Here is a 23959-nt window from a genome sequence, read left to right on the forward strand (position 1 = left end):
TCAGAAGCAATTCCTTAGAATGTACTTATCTAGCTTCCTCAGTTCCAAAATTGGACAAGTCCTCCATCTTTCTTTGGAATTAGGAAATAGTGGGAATAGAACCCTCGATTCCTGAGATTTATGGAAACATCCTCTATTTCTCTGCTAACAGAAAAGTGTTTTCTGTTCTTAACACAAACAAATGAAAGTGAAGAGAAAGTTGGTTTGAAGAGAGGGTGTCAAACTGGATGGTGTAACTGTTCCTCATAGTGTCCATGCTCTTCTGCTTAGATGCCTTTGGTACTGGTAAAATACCCAGATCCATAGACTTCTCCAGAACTGCACGAAGAGATTGCTTGGTGGATTTCAAGTTCCACTCCATGTGTCCCTGATCTACCAGCTCACAATCCAAAGAATATGATAAGTCCACAGACAAGTGTTCAGTCTTAGTTTTTTTATTCCTTGGAACCAGAGGCCCTGGTTCTATGGAAGTTCCAGGCGTTGATCCTTTATCTTCCAGGCCTGTTTTCCTTGACACCGGTACTGGGTCAGATGATTTTGTTACCAAGTGCTCATTCTCTTTAGAACTTGAGGTTGGTGCCAAGGCAGACAGTTAATGTTGAAAAGGCTTCCTGGAACCAGCAGGGCTCAAAGCTGATCCAGGCTTCTTGTTTTTACCTTCCAGGGCCATAGAAACCTTGCATCCAGAAGTTCTTCTTGATCAGGCTTAATTGTAGAAAGAGAGCTCGGAGTCTGTTCTGCCTCTCTTTTCTGGCTCGTGGTGTGAAAATGCTGCAGATCAAACAATTGGAAGGAGAATGTCCTTCTACTAAACACTTTAGGCAGCGAGCATAGGCGTCCGAATCTGGGAAAACTGATGAACTGATGAACGCGTATCTCTTAAATCCATGCTTTCCTCTTTTCAGATTCATCCATAAGAACAACAAGAACTAACACTAACATTAAAATATATCTAACACTATCTATAAAACAACGAATAAGACACTATAACTATCTGAAGAATTTCGATCCATAGAAGAATCATATCCATCCATGTCAACAATTGGAAGGACCCAGAGGTGGTAATTGCTACACATCCCCTTTCATGAACATGCCCTCAGAACGTGCTCAGTGACTGAGAAAGGGGTTAGAGAGGGGTGAGTGAGCAATTGACTAGGCACTTCTACTAGCACTCAGCCCGGCAGAAGAGTCTGTCCTATCTCGGGGACTCTCTTTCTGCCCCACCACCCCCACAAACATGATACAGTTCTGCGGTGATCTGGAAGCTTACTTTCGCCATCTCCGACTCAATAACTTTCAGGATAACACTGAACAGCACACTGATACACAAGTACCCTCCCACAAACAGCACAAGAAGAACACCACATGGACTCCTCCTGAGGGTTGAAATGACAGTCTGGACCTATACATAGAATGCTTCCGCTGATGTGTACAGGCAGAAATTGTGGAAAAACAACATCACTTGCCTCATAAGCTAAGACGTGCAGAACACAATGCCACCCACAGCCTCAGAAACAACCCTGACATTATAATCAAAGATGCTGATAAAGGAGGTGCTGTTGTCATCATGACAGGTCTGACTACCAAAAGGAGGCTGCCAGACAACTCTCCAATACCAAATTCTACAGGCCACTTTCCGCAGATCCCACTGAGGAATACACTAAGAAACTGCACCATTTACTCAGGACACTCCCTACACTAACACCGGAACAAATCAACATACCCTTAGAGCTCCAACAGGGGTTATTCTATCTACTACCCAAGATCCACAAACCCGGAAACCCTGGACGCCCTATCATCTTGGGCATTGGTACTCTCACTGAAGGACTGTCTGGATATTTGGACTCTCTACTCAGACCCTATGCCACCAGCACTCCCAGCTATCTCTGTGACACCACTGATTTCCTGAGAAAACTACAATGCATTGGTGATCTTCCAGAAAACACCATCCTAGCTACCATGGACGTAGAGGCTCTCTACACAAACATCCCACACACAGATGGAATACAAGCTGTCAGGAACAGTATCCCTGATGATGCCACAGCACAATTGGTTGCTGAGCTCTGTAACTTTATCCTCACACACAATTATTTCAAATTTGGTGAGAATACATACCTCCAGACCAATGGCACCGCTCTGGGCACCCACATGGCCCCACAATATGCCAACATTTTTATGGCTGACCTGGAACAAACGCTTCCTCAGCTCTCGTCCACTCACAGCCCTTCTCTACCTACGTTGCATTGATGGCATCTTCATCATCTGGACCCATGAGAAGGAAACCCTGGAAGAATTCCACCATGATTTCAACAGCTTCCACCCCACCATCAACCTCAGCCTGGACCAATCTACATGGGAGGTTCACTTCCTAGACACCACGGTGCAAATAAGTGAGGGTCACATTAACACCACTGTATACCGGAAACCCACTGACTGTTATGCCTACCTTCATGCCTCCAGCTTCCACCTTGGACACACCACACGATCCATTGTCTATAGCCAAGCGCTGAGGTACAACTGCATTTGCTCCAACCCCTCAGACAGAGACCAACACCTACAAGATCTTCAACAAGAATTCTCAAAACTATGATACCCACATGAGGAAATAAGAAACAGATCAACAGAGCCAGACGTGTACCCAGAAGCCTCCTGCTGCAAGACAAGCCCAAGAAAGAAACCAACAGAACTCCACTGGCCATCACATACAGTCCTCAGCTAAAACCTTTCCAAAACATCATCAGTGATCTACAGCCCATCCTGGACAACAATCCCTCACTTTCACAGGTCTTGGGAGGCAGGCCAGTCCTCGCCCACAGACAACCTGCCAACCTGAAGCATATTCTCACCAGCAACTACACACCGCACCAGAGTAACTCTAACTCAGGAATCATAGAATATCAGGGTTGGAAGGGACCTCAGGAGGTCATCTAGTCCAACCCCCTGCTCAAAGCTGGACCAATCCCCAATTTTTGCCCCAGATCCCTAAATGGCCCCCTCAAGGATTGAACTCACAACCCTGGGTTTAGCAGGCCAATGCTCAAACCACCAAGCTATCCCTCCCCCACATGGAACCAACCCATACAACAAACCTCGATGCCAACTCTGCCGACACCATCACAGGACCTAACCAGATCAGCCACACCATCACCGGTTCATTTATCTGCACGTCCACCAATGTAATATACACCATCATGTGCCAGCAATGCCCCTCTGCTACGTACATCGGCCAAACTGGACAGTCCCTAAGTAAAAGGATAAATGGACACAAATCAGATATTAGGAATGGCAATATACAAAAACCTGTAGGAGAACACTTCAACCTCCCTGGACACGCACTAGCAGATTTAAAGGTAGCCATCCTGCAGCAAAAAAACTTCAGGACCAGACTTCAAAGAGAAACTGCTGAACTTCAGTTCATTCGCAAATTTGACACCATCAGCTCAGGATTAAACAAAGACTGAATGGCTAGCCAGCTACAAAAGCAGTTTCTCCTCCCTTGCTGTTCACACCTCAACTGCTAGAAGAGGGCCTCATCCTCCCTGATTGAATTAACCTCGTTATCCCTAGCCTGATTCTTGCTTGCATATTTATACCTGCCTCTGGAAATTTCCACTACGTGCATCCAACGAAGTGGGTATTCACCCATGAAAGCTCATGCTCCAATACATCTGTTAGTCTATAAGTAACCACAGGACTCTTTGCCACTTCTAGTAGAACATTGCACAGTTCAACAGCCCTGGTCAACACATATCCCAAGAGCGGAAATATGCAGAGGACACTTGAAAAAGAAAAATACTTACCTATATTCAGACATTTCTATTCCAAATGAAATATTCTAAAATACTAACCAGTGATTGTGAACATTAACAATAATACTTGTTTTTTCATAACGTTCATTTTCTAAATCTAACAAACACTAACACGGATCTGGATTTTGAATTCTATGGTGAAGTACAATTATCTTAATTCCTGATGTTTACAGCTTCTTAACTTTTTTTCACAACTACAAATTTCTCCTAAAAAAAAATGCCTGCTTGGCTTCTGGCCAGCTAACCAATGAAACACTAATCAAGATGCCAATAACTTGATTGCATAAATCAGTGGTGTCCAACTTGTGGCCCTTAAGGGAAACTCTGTTAAGAAGAAAATGTAGATTTGAGAATGAACTGAAAATGTGTCCCTTGCACCTCACTCTGTGACTGTGCAGAGTCTGGATCTTCCCTGTCACTACATGGAGGAGACAGGGGTCACTAAGCCCAGGATTGTAAAAGGTATTTAGGTGTTACGGTACTTGGCGGTGCAATGCCTAACTGATTTGGGAGCCTACATTTCATTTTTAAAAGGAATTTAGGCACTTAGGAGTCTACATCCTAACAGCTATCAATGGGATTTAGGTTCCAAAGTTCCTAAATCCTGTTTGAAAATAAGATTTAGGCTCCTAAATCAATTAGGCATCACAATGCTGAACGCGACAACACACAAATACCTTTAAAAACCTGGGCTTTCTTCTCCAGTGCTCTCCCACTACTTCCCTGGAGACCTAAGAGGGGTTGCACTAGTGTGAATAGGGAGTGCTCAGAGCCACTGGTGTCTTCCCTGCTACAGCTGCTCCCTCACCAGTTTCCCCACTGTCCACCTTCTGGAGGAAAGATAGTAGTTCTGGTTGCTCCACTGTCTGCTTCCCTGCTGATCTGCAGGATCCCCAGACAGAGCAGAATATATGAACCTGCCCAAGCTAGGAAAGTGCCTAAAAAAGGATGACTCCCTTCACCCATGCCGCAACCCAGGAGAGAGGGGAAAAGAGGAGAAGTTGAGACCAAACAACGAGTTGAGGCTTCCTGATTCTCTGACCCAGCCAAGGTTACAGGAGTTTGGGCAGACTTCCCCACACCAGGGAAATCCTAAGTAAAGAAGCTGTGGGAATGGATGCCAGAGCAAACAAAGGGAACAGAGCAGGACAGAATGCCTGCAGGACAGAACTTGGATCTTTCCAGAATAAATGTTAGACCATCCTGCTGAAAAGGCTGAGCTCCCCAGCATGAACGGATTAACTATGATAGTGATTCAGAGAAAAATCCTGCTTGGTGACTATTGCAAATCCCCATGTGCATGTTTTTAAACTTTGAAACTTCAGGGTTGTGATTTACAATGAACACAATGTTAGCAAAAAATGTTTTCAAGGGCATTCTTGGTTTGAAGAAACCGGATCTATGACCCACATTCAGTGGAGCTGTTCACTTACTGACCCTGGTGTCACATTACTGCCGATAACCATCTTCCCCAAACAAGACCACAAGTTTGGTAATAAAACCGTCTACACTGTGATCCCCATCAGCACAGATGAAAGACCAGAAGCTATAATTACATTATATTCTATTTGTAGACTTTAGGCTTGCAACAAAAAACAATAAAAAACTAATTTCAAAAGGTGAATACTTATAGGGAAGAGCTCTAAGCACACTTGTGGTGGTATTAGACAACAAGCCTGTGAAAAGCATTCAATTTACTGCATGTTACAGAGATGTGTACATGCCTGTGTACCTAGAGGAAAGAACCACCTAGTGCTCTGTGCAAGCCACAACCTGAGGTCATGAAAACTGCTGACTGTCAAAGTACTTCTCAGATCCCTACCAATCCCCTGAAGTATATGCGAGTGGCAGTGACATTTTGAGCAGTGATGTGGATATCAATTTGAAGGTTCAAAATGAAGGAATACTAAATATAATGGCAGGCATGCAACTGTCAAGGTTCCCTCCCCACTCTGAACTCTGGGATACAGATGTGGGGACACGCATGAAAGACCCCCCTACACTTATATTCCACCAGCTTAGGTTAAAAACTTCTGAAACTTCCTTTCCTTGTCCTTGGATGGTATTGCTACCACCACCAACTGATTTAAACAAACATTCAGGGAGGGGCCACTTGGAGCCCTATCCCGCCAAGCCCCTTCACCCCCTTTCCTGGGGTGTGGACCAAATCCCTGGTTTTTAGGACACTGAAAATCAATCAGGTTCTTAAAAGAAGAATTTTATTTAAAAAAAAGTAAAAGAATCACACCTGCAAAATCAGGATAGAAGATAACTTTACAGGGTAAATAAAAAGATTTAAAACACAGCGGATTCCCCTCTGACTCTGCTTCCCAGTTACAAAACAGGAATAAAATTACCTCCTAGCATAGGGAAAATTCACAAGCTAAAACAAAAGATAATCTAATGCATTTCCTTGCTATTACTTACAATTTCTGTAATTTTAGATATATCATTTCAGGATCTTTTTAGGAGCTGGTTTACCTGCTTGGTCTCTCTCTTTGTCCCGAGAGAGAACTAACAAAGAGAGCACAAACAAAACCTTTCCCCCACCCACCCACCCCAGATTTGAAAGTATCTTCTTTTCCCACTGATCCTTCTAGTCAGGTGCCAACTAGGTTAATTGAACTGATTAAGCCCTTACAGGTAAGGGGATTCTGTACCTCTGGCCAGGAGGGATTTTATGTTACTGCATACATAAGGGTTGTTACCCTTCCCTTTATATTTATGATACATACCCCAGATCACAAAAGGCGCTGGACAGCCTGTTCCACGCTGGCCGTGATTTCTTCCTGGAGCTTTAGGAGAAAACAGAGTTAATAAGACACATGCACCTTTAGATATACTACCGATTATATAAAAACTAACAATATTTCCTACATTTCAAGGACGATTTTAACCAGTTGATTCTGGGAAATTTTCACAGGAGAGTGCATCAGCCACTTTGTTAGAAGCTCCTGAAATGTGTTGTATTTCAAAATCAAAATCTTGGAGAGCTAAACTCCACCGAAGAAGTTTTTTGTTATTTTCCTTGACAATATGAAGCCACTTCAGCACAGCGTGGTCGGTTTGCAGGTGGAAACACCGTCCCCAAGCGTATGCACGTAGCTTTTCGAGAGCGTAGACAATAGCGTAAAGTTCCTTTTCGGTGATTGACCAGCGGCTTTCCCTCTCAGATAGTTTTTTGCTGAGATACACGACAGGCTGGAATTCTTGATCTGGTCCTTCCTGCATTAAAACTGCTCCCACACCATGCTCGAATGCATCTGTGGTTACTAGGAAAGGTTTGTCAAAGTCTGGGGCCCTTAGCATAGGGTCAGACATGAGTGTCGCTTTAAGCTGGTTAAAGGCCTTCTGACACTCTTCAGTCCACTGAACAGCATTTGGCTGTTTCTTTTTGGTCAGGTCTGTCAGTGGGGCAGCGATTTGGCTGTAGTGTAGTACAAATTGCCTGTAATATCCAGCCAAGCCTAAGAAGGATTGGACCTGTTTCTTTGACTTTGGGACAGGCCACTTTTGGATATCATTCACTTTGGCCTGTAGGAGGTTGATAGTTCCTTGACCCACCTGGTATCCAACGTAAGTCACTCCGTTTAGGCCTATTTGACACTTTTTAGCTTTAATAGTTAGTCGTGGCTCCCTTATGCACCCAAAGACTTTCCGGAGATGCTCCAGGTGTTCTGCCCAGGAATCAGAAAATAGGGCCACATCGTCAAGATAGATGACTGCAGATTCTCCCAGTCCTGCTAGGAGACCATCTACAAGTTTCTGGAAGGTGGCTGGTGCATTTCGCAGCCCGAAAGGGAGCATATTAAATTCATACAGCCCTACATGCGTGATGAAGGCTGACCTTTCCTTGGCAGATTCATCTAGTGGTACCTGCCAGTACCCCTTGATTAAGTCCAAGGTAGAGATGAACTGGGCCCATCCCAGTTTCTCTAATAGTTCATCTGTGCGTGGCAATGGATAGTTGTCTGGACGAGTCATAGAATTTAGCTTACGGTAGTCCACGCAAAAGCATATTTCCCCATCTGGTTTGGGAACTAGAACCACTGTTAGAGGGGTGGATTACTGCCCATCCCAACAACTGCCCATCCACTGTTAGAGGGATGGATTACACTCATCTGTAGCATGTCCTGGATTTCCCGTTCTATAGCAGTTTTGGTTTGAGGAACCACCCAGTAAGGTAAAGTTAAGTAAATAAAGACACGGGTGTTGCACAACCCTGAGGCCTCTCTGAGCCTTACTGGGGAGGGCAAGTGGGCCCCAGGAAGAGGGACAGGTCGTGAACCCTGTTACAGACCTGAACTGCAACTTTGGAAATTCCTGACATATATGTTTAATTTTTCAAACTCAGTGTAGCACTAGCCTAAGTTTATGCATTTGCTATTCTTATAAGGCCAAATCTTCCAAAGTCTGAGACTAACGTGCAAAAAAAACCCAACTCATCTGAGCACACATGCACCTATGTTTGTGTGCAAAAACACTCTTTGTGCAGGCAAAAAGTTAATTGGAGACCAAAGTTCAGTGGATAAGTATTTGTTTACATATGCAGTTAATCTGCATATTCAAATATGGGTTTGTCAAGCATAAATTACTCCACAAGGTGCAAAACGGTGAAGAGTCACACACCAAAGCTCTATTTGATATTACTGAAAATGTTAAGATATGCTGGTCTGAAGTAGCAAACATCTGGATTCTGCCTAATGAGATCTTCACTTGGAGAGGAGAACTATATTCACCTTATGAAGTTTTCAGTGGCCCGAATAGTGGAGAAAAAGTCAGTAAAAAAGCATATCTGTTACTTATTGGCACTTATAACAACTAGGGATGCTACTTGACAGTGAATCTGCTGTGTTTCGGCAGTAAACATCTGTAGTAAATAACCCATGCCTACAAATCTTCTGATTCATTAAACAGAGATAAAGGCATATAGGGTTGTTAAAAATAGACAAACTTAATTTAAAAATACACTATTTTCAAATCCGTAATTAAAGTGCTGTAGCCAATCTAGTGTATTTCAAATTATTCCTACCATGCCTTCTTGTATAACCATACCATGTTTCATCAAAAAAGGAAAATCTCTTGCTGATACTGCTTGATATTTCTTAACCCACTGGTGCCAAGCATAACTAAATTATATTTTCATTATGTTTCACATTCCACTTAATATTTGTACTGTCTGACAAAGTTTCCATAGGAAAAAAAACAGTCATTGTACTCAACAACAGAAATAAAGAGCGGGGAAGAGTATATTAAAAAGCATACGTCAGTACTATAATTTATATAGGTTACAACAAATCATGTTGCTACACCTTTTGGGGATGTTTTCACAGGAGTACCTATGAGTGCCCACAGCAGCATAAGAATAATAATATTTTGATTAGGATTTTTCATCTCTGGCTTTAACTATAAATCTTTCGATACATTCAATTTTGAAGTTATATAGTGGCATTAAGGTCTTGTTTCCATAACCGTACCCATATTGGTCCCAGTGTTGCCTCCTGTGTGTATGAATGACCTCGGGTATCATTTTAACCTGTGCAGAATAATCCCATCACTTTCTGCTTCTGATTGGGGTGAACATATCATGGAAGCTGATTTAGACGGTGTTTGGCACTGCTACTTTTGACCCCAGCTATAGAGAGGAAGTGGAGATGCCACATGGAAATGAAAAATTGCACCTGTACTCGCTTGTATTATCTGAAGGTATTTTGAACCATCAAATTTGATCTGTCAGGTTCAATTTGAATTTGATTTGGTTCAGGTCTTATTTGTGGGTCAATTATCTGGTCAGTTTTACACATCTCTAATCCTCATGCATTTATATTTTTTTATCTAAGCATGTGTATCTCCCATTCTCTCATTTTACAAAGCTCTTGTGCTAGTGGGATGGAGCATGGTCTTGTGCTTTAACCAGAGGAATGAGAAGGCTTGAGTTCCATTGATAGGTCTGCCACAGGATTCCTGAGTAAATCACATGCAAGGCAATTTTCAAAGGGGCATATAACATAGAATTGGAGCACTTGGTTGCGGAAGGAGAACCGGTGTTCCCAGTGAATACAGCATTGGACTAGGAGTCAGGAGACCTCGGTTCCGTTCCTGGCACTGCCACTTCACCTCTCTCTGTCTCAATTCCCCAACACCACCCTTTATCTGCCTTGCCTTCAAGGCAGGGACTATCTCATGCTATGTGTCTGTACTGTGCATAGCATATCTGGGCCCCAATCTCAGCTGGGGTCTCACATCACCATTGTAATATAAATCACAATCATTACATGGAAACACCTAAACTTCAGAGAATTCTCAAAGCTCAGATTTGGTCCAGAAGTTCTGAATATGCTCTAGCCACCAGAGCTCCTTGGCACTCTGAACACTCAACTAGTTTCAGCCTTGGGAATTTTCAAAAGACAGCTGTCACATTAGGGTATCGTACCCAGCTACTGCTATACCCACTAGCTGCCAAATGCAAAAATGTCCCTTCACTGCTCTTGGACCCTCATCAGAAAGCCAAGAAGGCTCTTGGTCATACCCAAGAACCATACATGATACCAAAAATGCAGATGCTGCTTGAGTGAGTTGTGGATGGTTCGTCACCTGAGGCCTATTACACTCGCTGAAGGATCTCCTGAAGAAATGTTTTAGGACAGGACTGTATGCCAGGTGAGACTACTGTAGCATTCTGCTACCCCAAACTGATAATGTTTCAAATAAAATTACAAGGACACATCAGGAAACATCCAGTGTCCGCTGTATTTTGGTCCAAACATCATACTGAATATGGGAACACCGGTGAGTTCTGCTCTATGGGATAGGAGGGTAATGGGTGTCTCTCTGTCATATGGGCAGACACTGAGGAGACACTCCTGTTATTAAAGGCACAGAAACATAGGCATGGGACTTGCAGAGAACTCTACTCAAAATTCTCAGTCTGCAAGGAATCAACTCTTTGTCCTATACAACGAGTTACAGCTATATGTGCTGTGAAGGTCTATACGAAAGTGATGCAAACACCCATCAGCAGACTGGTAGCATCAGCAGGGGAAAGGTACACCAACCAGTTGTTTTGAAAAAGCAGCTTGGCACCTGCATTAAATACAATGAATTTGTGTCTCTCAGAAACAAAGATTGTTTCTGATGTTCTTTCTATAAACTTTCCAACAATTAAGAGGAAGTCTTGAGGCCTGACAGGGGGAGTGTTGCTGAGGTCAGGCTGTCAATCCCACACCTTTCATCAACACTAAATTCAACATATGTGGGGCAGGGGAGAAAACACTTGCCTGAATATAGCAGTGATTTCTTTGAATTATCTTGCAGTTTTACAGAGCTCAGTATGGGTAAGATTTATGGCTAAGGCCAGAGTTGGAAACTACAGTCATAGAATCATAGATTATCAGGGTTGGAAGGGACCTCAGGAGGTCATCTAGTCCAACCCCCTGCTCAAAGCAGGACCAATCCCCAATTTTTGCCCCATATTCCTAAATGGCCCCCTCAAGGATTGAACTCACAACCCTGGGTTTAGCAGGCCAAAGCTCAAACCACTGAGCTATCCCTCCCCCCATATATCATTCTTGGGCTGCTGTGCACAACCAGAGGTGCTCGTTTGAGACACCAAAGAAATTGTTGCTCCCAAGTAAGGGTAAGTTTGCACAGCTCTACTTCAACACATGAAGCTAGGTAAAATCCATGTCCCGCAGCATTGTAAGTCTTACTCTGTATTACAGGAGATGCTTTAGCAGCAAAAGCTGGGATCAATTTGACATCAGTCAAGAATTCCTGCTGTTAATAATATTTCATTAAATTTTAAGGAACTCACAGCATGTATCTGGTACATGTATCTGGACAGGTGGACACCAGACGGCAGTAAGGCACTACAATAAATCTTTAGTAAACTGGGTCCCATATTACAGCTATTGCATTTTAATTACTATGATTATTTTACATGTATTTACAACATAAATTGTGTCACCACAGCTGTGTTATTTATTGCTTAATTAAAACAAAGATGCCTTACACTTCTTTTTTCTTTCTTGAAGGAAATTCCTTCCACCTGCCCTTCCCTGCTGAAAACAAAATGCATGCAATTTCTGTATAAATAATAGCTTACAAATGGATTTGTAGCCTAAGAGACTGCCCATGATGCTGTGACTTCGTCCCTATCTCCACAAGAGAGAGGGAGGGAATTTAGTGCAGTTCCTCAAATACGAAAATATTATTGCCAAAAAAGGTTAGAATAAAAACGTATCTATTGCCAGACTTCCATTATTGCACATGAAACAATAACACTGTTAAAAAGTCCTAGTAGATTAAAATATGACAAGAGATAATAAATTGGGAAAGTTTTAGGAGGGACTTTTTTGTTGTTTTTGAGCAGCATCTAAGGATTCTGTTATTACTGGTTTTCTAAAATGTGTTTTATACTACATTTGGCAGAAAAGGACAATACATTAAAACAACAAAAACAAAATTATGCAACAGAATAGCCATTATTGGAATCGTCACACATTTTACTGTCAAATATTTTGGAAGTGTGCTATTTTTGCACTATTATTTGTATTTGTTAAAAGTTATAAATTAGCCAAAGGGATCTGACTAGCACCATCAGTACATTAGGTGAAAAATAGAGACAACTTGACTTTGGCTTTCAGCAAGTGGGAGACAGTGTGGCCTAGTGGACAGAGCACTGGGCTGGGACTTGGGAATCCTGGCTTCTATTCTTAGCTCTGCCATTGGCCTACTGGATGATTTTGGGGAAGTCACCTGCCTCTTTGTGACTCAGCTTCCCCATCTGTAAAATGGGAATAATGATACTGACCTCTTTGTTGTCATCTTGTCCCACAATAATCATATCATGCCATAAGTGCTGACTCCATGGGTGCTTCGGGGCTGGAGCACCCATGGAAAAAAAATCGTGGGTGCTGAGCACCCACCGGCAGCCAGCTCCCCTCCACCGCCCCACCCTACTGATCAGTGTGCCCTACTGATCAGCACCTCCCCCTCCCTCCCAACACCTCCTGCCTGCCGCAGATTAGCTGCTCTGTGGTGTGCAGGAGTCTCTGGTGGGGGGAGAGGAAGGAGTGAAGATGGGGCACGGTTTGGGGAGTGGGTGGAATGGGGCAGGAAGAGGCAGGGCAGAGGTGGAGTGGGGGCGGGGTAGAGGCTTGAGGGAAGGGGTGGAGTGGGAGTTGGCCATGGGGCAGAGCCAGGGGTGGAGGGGATTGAGCACATTAGAAAGTTGGCACCTTTGTATCATGCTATGAAGTTCAAGAACGAATTTGGTGACTATTACAGGGTCCTTTGTAAGGGCTTGATCCAAGGTGTCAAATCCAAAGTGCATCACTTCCTTACAGCAACACAGTCAAAAGCAGATGTTAAAGCCTGTTCCCACCACAGCTTGCCAAGTGGATAGATTGGTTCCATCTCTATTGATTTTCATTCCTGCAGCATGCCTTGCCTACAGTATCACATGAGGGGATGTTATTTGCCAAGATGCTTTGATACTGATCAGAGGAACTTTTATCTTCAGTCATTTGTTTCTGACTTCCTTTCTAAAGTGCTTTAAGATCTACTGATGAAAAGCACGATATAGGAACCAGGTATTATTGTCAGGGGTTGCATTTCAGCCAGGCAGAGCTCAGCTTGGGAGGTGGCTGGGGGTAAATGTGGCTTTATGCCATCTGCTCCTGGGGCTGGCCAGAGACTACAATCTACACAGGAGCCAGCATAGGAGCTACTGTGGTGGGTCTATGCCACTGTAGGATTCTTCCATGCTTGAGGAATACTCTAAGGGCAGGGTCAGTTGGCATCATATCAGCTTTTCTTACGATGTAGCTGATGATCTTGTCTAGGCCTGTAGACAAAGAGTTTACATTGTAAGCAGATAAAGACAGGGAATGGATGTAATTTAAGCAAGATGACTGAATGCTGGTGTTTAGCATCTACTTATTAGTTCCACATTTTCAAACAATCACTTTTTATCAGTATAACTGTAATACTTGGTGCCAGAATTTTATTTAGTTCTTTCATGGGAGAATGGGAGGCAAGACAAAAAAATTAAATAAACTTGAAGTCTGTAGCTAGTGTGTTTACTATATCTTGTATTTCTTCATATTTACTGCATGTAACACTGCTCATAAAATTAAGCAAGGCTATTCTTTCCTCCACTGGGTTTTCAAGGTATTGTTGGGACGCTGCTAACTTACTGAAAATGAGTCCACCCATTTTTCCTGCAGAGAGGAATCTGTTTTTTGTTTTTTGTTTTTTTTAGAGCAGCAGGTATATTCTCTATATAATAAGATTCCAGGATTGTCACTCTGAAGCCTGGAATATAAGCTGAGTCCACGTGAACCGATGGCAACAGCTACAAGCATGGTTGAGAGCTTTTTGTTCAGAATATCACCAGGTTCAATCATCACTGGAATTCACGGTCTGTTACTGTCTAATTTTTAAGTTATCCACCATTTTGACTTTATGAATTACACCCATGCATTGTACCTCTACAGTAAGGCATGTATCTATGCCATGCCAAATGTCTTAGACCTTTGTGACGTCAGAGGCAACTCAACCAATCATCACCCTTATTCTATAAGTTATTTGTATGTAACAGTTTAATTGGTTGTATGAAGGAGACTGTACAGATGGTAGATTACTTGGCCTAACTGCCACCTGTGACAGCATGGGCTTTCAACTACTAGTTACTTGCTAATTTCTCTTTCTCTTATGTGTTACTTTGATTTCTGCTTTGCTGGATGAAGAATTTATTGCTGCACAAGGAAATGTTTATGTGTATAATCAGATTTACACAGGGGCTTTATGAGAGCAGATATCTTAATAGAACGCTACAACTGCAGCTATCTCTAGCCTTTGGCCATTAATTGCAAGCCTTAATTAGACTTTTGCCCAGACTACTTTACCTTGTTTTTAAGGCCCCAATCCAGCAAAGCTCTTAAGCATGTGCTCCACATACACACGGGTAGTCATAGAATCATAGAATATCAGGGTTGGAAGGGACCCCTGAAGGTCATCTAGTCCAACCCCCTGCTCGAAGCAGGACCAATTCCCAGTTAAATCATCCCAGCCAAGGCTTTGTCAAGCCTGACCTTAAAAACCTCCAAGGAAGGAGATTCCACCACCTCCCTAGGCAACACATTCCAGTGTTTCACCACCCTCTTAGTGAAAAAGTTTTTCCTAATATCCAACCTAAACCTCCCGCACTGCAACTTGAGACCATTACTCCTCGTTCTGTCATCTACTACCATTGAGAACAGTCTAGAGCCATCCTCTTTGGAACCCCCTTTCAGGTAGTTGAAAGCAGCTATCAAATCCCCCCTCATTCTTCTCTTCTGCAGGCTAAACAATCCCAGCTCCCTCAGCCTCTCCTCATAAGTCATGTGTTCTAGACCCCTAATCATTTTTGTTGCCCTTCGCTGGACTCTCTCCAATTTATCCACATCCTTCTTGTAGTGTGGGGCCCAAAACTGGACACAGTACTCCAGATGAGGCCTCACCAATGTTGAATAGAGGGGGACGATCACGTCCCTCGATCTGCTCGCTATGCCCCTACTTATACATCCCAAAATGCCATTGGCCTTCTTGGCAACAAGGGCACACTGCTGACTCATATCCAGCTTCTCGTCCACTGTCACCCCTAGGTCCTTTTCCGCAGAACTGCTGCCTAGCCATTCGGTCCCTAGTCTGTAGCGGTGCATTGGATTCTTCCGTCCTAAGTGCAGGACCCTGCACTTATCCTTATTGAACCTCATCAGATTTCTTTTGGCCCAATCCTCCAATTTGTCTAGGTCCTTCTGTATCCTATCCCTCCCCTCCAGCGTATCTACCACTCCTCCCAGTTTAGTATCGTCCGCAAATTTGCTGAGAGTGCAATCCACACCATCCTCCAGATCATTTATGAAGATATTGAACAAAACCGTCCCCAGGACCGACCCCTGGGGCACTCCACTTGACACCGGCTGCCAACTAGACATGGAGCCATTGATCACTACCCGTTGAGCCCGACAATCTAGCCAGCTTTCTACCCACCCTAGTCCCACCGAAGGCAAGGGCAATACTCATGTATGTAAGGTTAAGCATGTGCTTAAGTAGTTTGCTGGATCAGGACCTGAGTCTCCTACCACTTGCCTCATTTTATGAGACACCATTAACCTCTTTAGGCTTCCAGTACCACTCTAACTTCTTAAAGGAAGCAGCAGCCTCCCTGAAGGAGGCTTGGAATACATTAATGTTAAATGTACCTTAAGAGCTTTTTAATCATTCTGGATTTTTCTAAAAACACTGAAGTCTTTAGAAAACTTTCTCCAGGGATTCCGCTTGAGATTTAGCTTCCTTACATTTTTGTAACTGTAGAAGTTGACATTGTCCCTTAAGCATAAATAACACAGGGGCTGTTCTCCATGTTGAACAGCTTCCAAGAAAAATGCACAAATCAGAGGGTCATACAACAATCAAGCATTCTTTATGTTAAGTATAAAAAATCTGTAGCATATGGAAGTGGAGTTAGAGAAGTTGAAGTGAGCCTTCCTCTGGATTTTGACTGCAGGTGAGTTTTAATGGACTAAAGAAAAAGTATTCCTTTTCACTAGGAACCGTGTAGAGACAGTACCAATTCAACTGTGCTTTACTCCTTCGTAGAGGTTAAACTTGAAAGCAGAAGTAATCCCAATAATGCTGTAAGCAGTTCTTCCCTGATCTTTATATGACACATGCCCTGGTTTGGACTTTAAGGGCAGAAGATTCTGCCACAGACATACAATCTACTCAGTTTGCTTTTAGAAAACTAGAATGTCACAAGCAACACATGATGCAAGATGAATAATGACAATCCTGCCATCTTCCCTATATAGGACGTGGGGGGAGGGGGGAGAAGAGTTTTGATGTGAGAACAGCCCCAATTACTCTCTTAAATAGGCCTTAAATTTTAGGAGTTGGCAGAATTAATGGGTCATATTTCAAATTCCAATTTGGTATGTTTAACACTTACTTTGAACAGGTGTGAATGACCATACAAGAGGCAAGGCAGAGGAGAATCAGGTCCTGTATATTCAAATTTATTTTCACATATGGATGAATGAAGTGCTTCTGAGAAGACTTGAGCAAGCTTTGCTCATATGTGGAACCAAACCTTGTACTCATTAGGACTAGGTATTGAATAAGCTGTTAAAAGTTCTCTTATAGCAAATGCCCTTCTGCCCTAGTGTTCTGACTTCTGTTCTGTAAGAAATGGCATTGCCACAGATGGACCATTTCAGCAAAGCAAAGGACCAAGCAGGTTACAAACAGCAACTTCAGGACCTTTACATTCAATAGAAGAGATATGGAGATGAAGAGAAAACTGAAGCTATGTCTTCAGTGAAAAAAAGATTTTTTTTTTTTACTGCGGGATAACTAATGCACATTAGCTATCCCACTGGTAAAATCCTAGTGAAGTAAGGTGTTGTGGCTTTTACTACTAGTTAGGCTAAGCAAGATCAACCACTGATGGAGTTATAGAGTTGACCTCATCTAGCTTCAGAGGCAAAGTGTAAAAACTACAGTGCTATGTCTCCACTAGGATTTTAGAGCAGAATAGATAATGCATTTTAGTTATCTCACAAGAGGGAAAAATCATTTTTGGTAGAGAAGCCAAAGCCAAAAGAGAGAACCTCAAGTTCAGGGATAGGTGAAATGTGGTGTTCAAGAGAGGAGAAGAGAATCCAAGGGAAGAGCAGAGGAAATAAGGCTAGATGGGATATAGGAACGCAAGAGAGGAAGAGGCTTACTTCATCGGGATCTCTGATACCTTTTTCTCCTCACCACATTTTCCTCTTTAAAGCCCAAACACCTGGTACCTCTCATCATTATTAAGGCCATGATCTTCCAATCTGTTCCATGTGGGCAAACCCCAGGATCTATGGAGAGCCCTTTATGACTTAAATGGAGCTCCACTCAGGCTTACTGGTGCACCCATGCTATCCCCTTGCAGAACTGGGGCCCTATATCATGGTGACACCCAAAACACAAAGGAAAGCATAATCCCTGCCTTGAAGATTACATAATCTAGCCAAACAATCACAGGCAAAGAATGAGGGACAAGCGTATAACATACATGCCGGGTCATCTTGGATGATGATAGGCTTATTTTCATAATTATATGGTTTTCTTTTAATAAACTAAATATATTAAATTCTCCTCTCCCCGTCACAATTCAGCTGTCATCTTTTCACCAGACTAACTCTCTTCTTCACATTCAGTGCCCATGTGGTCCTCTAACCCTTCCCAGCCTATGTATCAGCAATTCATTCATGATTAAATATATATTTAATGTATTAAACTAGATAACTTAGGCAAGTAGTTTCTTGTAAGATTCCCAGAGGAAGTGGGTCTTCAGGAAGGATTTAAATGGGGAGAGTGTAGCAGCTTTGGAGAACAGCTCAGGAAAAGTATTCTGTGCATAGAGGGAGCACCACACAAACAAGCAGAGATAGTTGTGGGAGAAGTGGACCAAGTTTGGCGATACAGCTGACATCATTTATGAAGCAGAAGGGTAACTCTGATAAAAGATAAGTGGCACAATAATTTTTGGCTAATTACAGTTGGTAGGTATGCAAACCAACAATGTCTCACTTTCTGCTGCTAGAACAGTCCAGTTCCATAGTTAATCATCATGCAAATTTGCTAGATTACTAATTTAACATCCTTGAAATGAAAGCAGAACAAACTGCTTTTGCCAGTCAGACACGGCATCTGCTACCAGGTATAAAAAAAAAGTGCAAGCAATTTAGTCTTTGCATGATTGTTACTTATCTCTTTGCTATAGTTCTGTAATCATAACATAGTCAAATTTCACCAGACGGATTTGTCACCTATCTTTCAGCACAAGACATCCCAGCAATGCCTGACACCTGTCTAAAGCTGCCATTCCCAATTATCTTTATCAATGTGGACTGCTGCGGAGGCAATATCAGTGTCTTTTCCCCGTACCCATTCAACCTGTTTGATGAGAGAACTGGTGACTTAAGTAGCAAACTAAAGCATTGCAGATTCTTTCCATTTATATGCACCATTAACTGCACCTCATTCAAAGAACAAATCTCCAATTACTTCTTAATTCCTTCTCCCTTAATGAGGATTTCCAAATGCTTTTCTTTCAACAGCACTATCTTCTCTGCATCAGGAAGTGCAGGCATTCATGGTTAAACCCCTGGCTCTGCAATATCATGGCACTTAATCACATCACAAAATGGCTAACATCATCTGTGTCTTGACATCACACAATCTCAGAATGTCTAATCCTGAGAACAGAAATCAAATACTTTATCTTATCTCAAAGAAAATGCTAGGTTGAAAGAAAAGCATGAAAGACAAAAGTAGCAAGCACTGTAGTGGAGTTTAAAAGATTAAGGAGAAATAGAGGCATATTGCTTTTGTAGAGGGTTTTTGGTTGGTTGGTTGGTTGGTTGGGTTTCTTTGGAATAGGGATGAAAGATGGGTTTGGAAATATGTTGCAGTATAATACCGCTTGGTTAGTTTCCTTTAAGTTTTCCCTATTTGTGTTTAAGTGTCTTCCTAGAACTGAGATAAGATAAATGCCTGACTGCCTCGTGCATTATTTTGTTCCAGCAGTAAAAACATGTATACAGATACATTTGATTTTTTTGAGAAAATAATGAGCAAATTCAGTTACAGTGAACTAAGCAGAAATTTACTGTGTTATTGAGGTTGTTCCAACGAACAGACAAAAGCATGCAACTCCATGAATCATATCTTGAAATGCAGTTTCTTTAAATATAGCTAATTCCCAAATCTCAAACCAAAGCAAACAATTACATTGCAATGTTTATTGCATTCAGTTTCATGCATCTCTCTGCCATGTCTTCAGTGTAAAAGACTATTGTAAATAGTAACAAAATAAGTAAGTCAAATATAATTTGGACGAGGGAGACAAGAAAGTATGGATATCAGCTGTCTAAGGCTGTATCATTTATACACAAAGAGTTCTTCTGAATTTGATTTTCCTGAAACTGAAATCTGATCCTAAACATGTGAAAGTAGCCAAGCTAGAAAAAATATTGGCTTGGCCATGCTGTCTATAAGGATGAGATAACCACAACATCAGCCACGTGAGATAAGAATTAGCCATTTCAATGGCCAAGTTAAACAAGACATATCCCTCAGCCAACTTTATTGTGCATCCGCAATACAGAACTTGCATATCTGGGTTTATGAGCCCTAAGAATTTGTATTATCTTATGTGGGGAACCAAGTTAGTCTAACTGCACTTTTTGGCTATTTAACTACCTAACTACAGTGAACATCAGGCCCCAAAAGCCTGAATTGTCCCCATTTTCAGAACGAGCCACAGCATCCCTGGTGTTTTGTCCCAGTCTTTGTAAAATCCCACTGGCTCCAGCCATCTGGAGTTTACTATACAGCAAGTAAATAAATTAGGAAAAAAAGAGATAGCGGCAAAGTGACATTTTACTAGTCCAGTCCCATACATTACAGATCCAAGTCAGATCCCTTACCAAGGCAGTCGTTCCTAAGATGAGGGATACAAGCTAGAGCTGCAGAAAAAGCACATGCTGTCAAGCATTCCTCAAAAGGTGGTGAAATATTTTGGAAATGACAGATAAAAACAACATAATCTGGCCTATTTAAGCATTTCTTAAATTATTTTACTGGTCAGTTTACAACATTTCATTACATTGAGAATGTAAAACCAAAAGGTAATTTTAAGTATACTGCCACTTGATTAGAGGCCCTTGACCTCAAGAAGTGGCTGGTGGCACAAAGAATATATTTTCATTGCACACCTCCACCATGCAACTTGCAACACCTTCTGGTGGGCCAGATGTGTCTAATTTGGGAGAAATTACTGGAGTCTGCCAGTCTGTTCAGCTGGTTCTGTATCAAAAAAGCTCTGTAATTGCTTGGTTATGGTGCTTGTTGCCATCTGATGCTGAAATGGTAACCATCTGTCGGGAATTCCTGCACTGAGCACTGTTAGTCACATTCTAAACAAAGAGAAGACTTAAAAAAAATTTCGTTGGCTATAACTTGTTTTTTATGCAGGTTCTGAAATATGCACCTCTCAGTGGTCACCTGGGAGTGAGGTTTCTCTATGTGCTGATTATTCAGCAGCAACATAGATTTTGTGAAAGTGAAATGCTATCATTATACAATAGCAGTAATAACCCACAGGGGAGAGAAGTGTTGTATTTCTATTATTTATTATCAATTCAAAAGCTAAAGGGGGCCAAGACCTCTACAGAACAAATAAAAAAGACAGCCCTGCACTGAGGGCTAATTCGAGACACAGGATGATCTTGTGGTTAAGGCCCTGAAATAGGATTTGGAGTATCTTTGTTTAGTTCCTGTGAACTGTGGACAAGTCACTTACAGTATAATCCAAAGGTCATTGACATCAATGGTTTCCACTGACTTTGATGAGCTTTGGATCAGGCCTCTAATTCCCCTCTCCGGAAAAAGGGGGTAATACTTCATTTTCCCCAGTCACCACATATCTGCAACAAATGACCTAGGGATCCTGAAGACAACAGCCTCCTTCACTGAACAGCCCTGATTCATCCCAGTGCACAGTCCATTCTGTGCCAGGGTCCTGTGGTAAAAATGGTAGGTGATCCAAATGAGGGGGGCAAATTAAGGTTGTCCAGGCAATGTTAATTCTGATTTTTCCTACTGTTTGAGTGCTTGATATCGCAACTTTACCATTCTTTTAATGTAGGTTTTTTGGGGGATACAATATCACATTCATGCCGGGTGAACACAAAGAAGACTGAGGACCCCATTGTGCTAGGGGCTTAACAATTATATAGTAAGACATGAGACATAGTGGATAATTTTACAGGTAGGGAACTGAAGCCCAGAAAGAGATTAGTGACTTGACGCAGGTCACACAGGAAGTCCGCAGCAGGGCCAGGAACTGACCCCAGATCTCTTGATTCCCAAGCCGTCTCCTGATCATAACACAATGCTGTCCTCTTTCCTTCATCCAGTACTGTAGACAATCAACCTTCCTTCATTCACTCAGCCTTGCACACTTCTTCTCCCTGTCCCCACACATCTAGGCTGTTACCAAGTCCTGCCATTTCCTCCTCCTCTGTCCTGACAACCAGAATGCTTGTTCATTCCTGTCTCATCTCCTGCCTTAATTACTGTAACCTCTTCTCTAGCCTTCCCTGATTCCCAGATCACTTCCCTCTGTCAATCCAAAACAGAGCTGCTAAAGCTATCCATTGATCGGACCATGCCACTGTTTTCCACAAATGTCTTCCCTGGTTCTCCCTTGCCCACCACATCAAGTGTTAAACTGCTGGTCCCTTTTCCAATTCTCCTCACTCAAAACCCACAGGGAAAGCCAGGGGCTGAATGAACATACTCTATGTATCACAACTTGAGAATTCCCTTTGTGAGGTCTCAGGTGAGCCTTAGAAATGTGCTCCTGTGGGAGCAGTATTCTCTAAGGTCTAAGTGATAGAATGGATGTTCCATGCCTCTTGCAATTCCCCTAAGATCCTAAAGTTAAAAGAGAGGGGGAAAAAACAATTCTTTTCACAGGAATCCCAACCTCACGTATTCCATAGGACAGTGATTCTCAACCAGGAGTACGTATACCCTGGGGATACTCAGAGATCTTTCATGGGGTACATCAACTCATCTAGATATTGTCCTAGTTTTACAACGCGCTTCATAAAAAGCACTAAAATTTCATACAGACAATGATGTGTTTATACTGCTCTATATACCATACACTGAAATGGGAGTACAATATTTATATTCTGATTGATGTATTTTATAATTATATAGCAAAATGAGAATATAAGCAACTTCTCAGTAATAATGTGCTGTGACTCTTCTGTATTTTTATGTCTGGTTTTGTAAGCAAGTAGTTTTTAAGTGAGGTGAAACTTGTGGGTACACAAGACAAATCAGACTCCTGCAAGGGTTACAGTACTCTGGAAAGGTTGAGAACCACTGTCATTGAGAACACAAGGAGTTATATCTACCCTATCTAGGATATTCTATATAGGGGAGAATTGGGCCCTAAATGCAATACATGAAGTTCAGTACTATAGCTATTCAATTGAATGAACTAGAGAAACAATTAGTCTGCCCTCTTCCTGAACTGGATAACAACCAAAAATCACTTCAGAAGCTGCATTCTGAAAAGCTTAGCATTACCTTATTCACCTGGGCCCACCGTTGAGCTGCAATGAGCTCTGTAGTCAGTGCTGCTATGATCAGGGTAACCAAATCTCACACCTCAGGACATAAGATGATTGCTGGAGGATTCTACCTTTCCCCCCTCCCTGACTCCCCTGCACAATGCCAAACAATTAGCTAGTTGCTCTGTAGCAGGTTTTCATCTTCTGAACCATCAAGAAAAATAGGCCACACACAGAGGTTTGATGGACAAATCCTCTGATCTAATGTGGCAAATCCTATGTTCCTACACAACAAAAAAATGAGACCGCAAATTCTTGAACTGTGTGGAAAATAACCTCTTGTTCCAGAAACTAGAGAAACCAACCAGGGATAATGTAATTTTAGAAATAGATTTGAAAAACAGGGAGGAAATAAGAGAAAACTTGGAAGTAAGGTGGACACTTGGAGCAAGCATTCACAAAATGATCATGTTTACAACACTTCAGAGACAGGAAAACTATAAGTATCAAAGGCAGGATAGCGTGGAGGGTTTAAAAAAAAAGTACAGAAAGTTAAAGGAACTAAGTTTGGATTTCATGGGTAGAAATATTGAGAGACAATTTGAAAAGATAAAGATAGAGAAAGCAGACACGCTAGCCAAAGGGGAAAAAAGTGATCTTTGTTTTGTGCTTAGATACTATAATGGGATTGTTATAGATACCTTGAGTAGATTTACCTACCGCTAGGGACGTACAGTACATGGGCCCAGTCATGCAGCCACTACCTGATAAAGTCAAAATGAAGCCAGTCAGTAGCTTGGCTCTTTTATGAAGTCTACCTTATTACTTCCTCATTTTACAGACTTCTTTGCTTTCCTTGCTAAAGACAGACTTTAAAAAGTAGTAGTCATTTTGTGCCATCATTAATTTCAATCAGCCTTCTAATTGGTCAAATGCCAGTGCAGGTCTCTGTCCACCCCTCCTGCTGCAAAC

General features: G+C 42.1%; 1 long non-coding RNA gene across 1 annotated transcript in view; it reads right to left on the minus strand.

Moving 5' to 3' along the window:
• Positions 1-3137: 3137 nt before the first annotated feature.
• LOC144260298 (uncharacterized) overlaps positions 3138-23959 on the minus strand; it is a 36744-nt gene continuing 15922 nt past the window's right edge. Inside the window, exons 2-3 of the long non-coding RNA XR_013345009.1 lie at positions 6545-6604; positions 3138-3242 (exon numbers count right to left, since the gene is read on the minus strand). This is a non-coding gene — a long non-coding RNA (uncharacterized LOC144260298). The remainder of the gene's footprint in view (positions 3243-6544; positions 6605-23959) is intronic.

This window comes from Eretmochelys imbricata, chromosome 2 (assembly GCF_965152235.1).
Source record: "Eretmochelys imbricata isolate rEreImb1 chromosome 2, rEreImb1.hap1, whole genome shotgun sequence".
Taxonomy (NCBI): domain Eukaryota; kingdom Metazoa; phylum Chordata; order Testudines; family Cheloniidae; genus Eretmochelys; species Eretmochelys imbricata.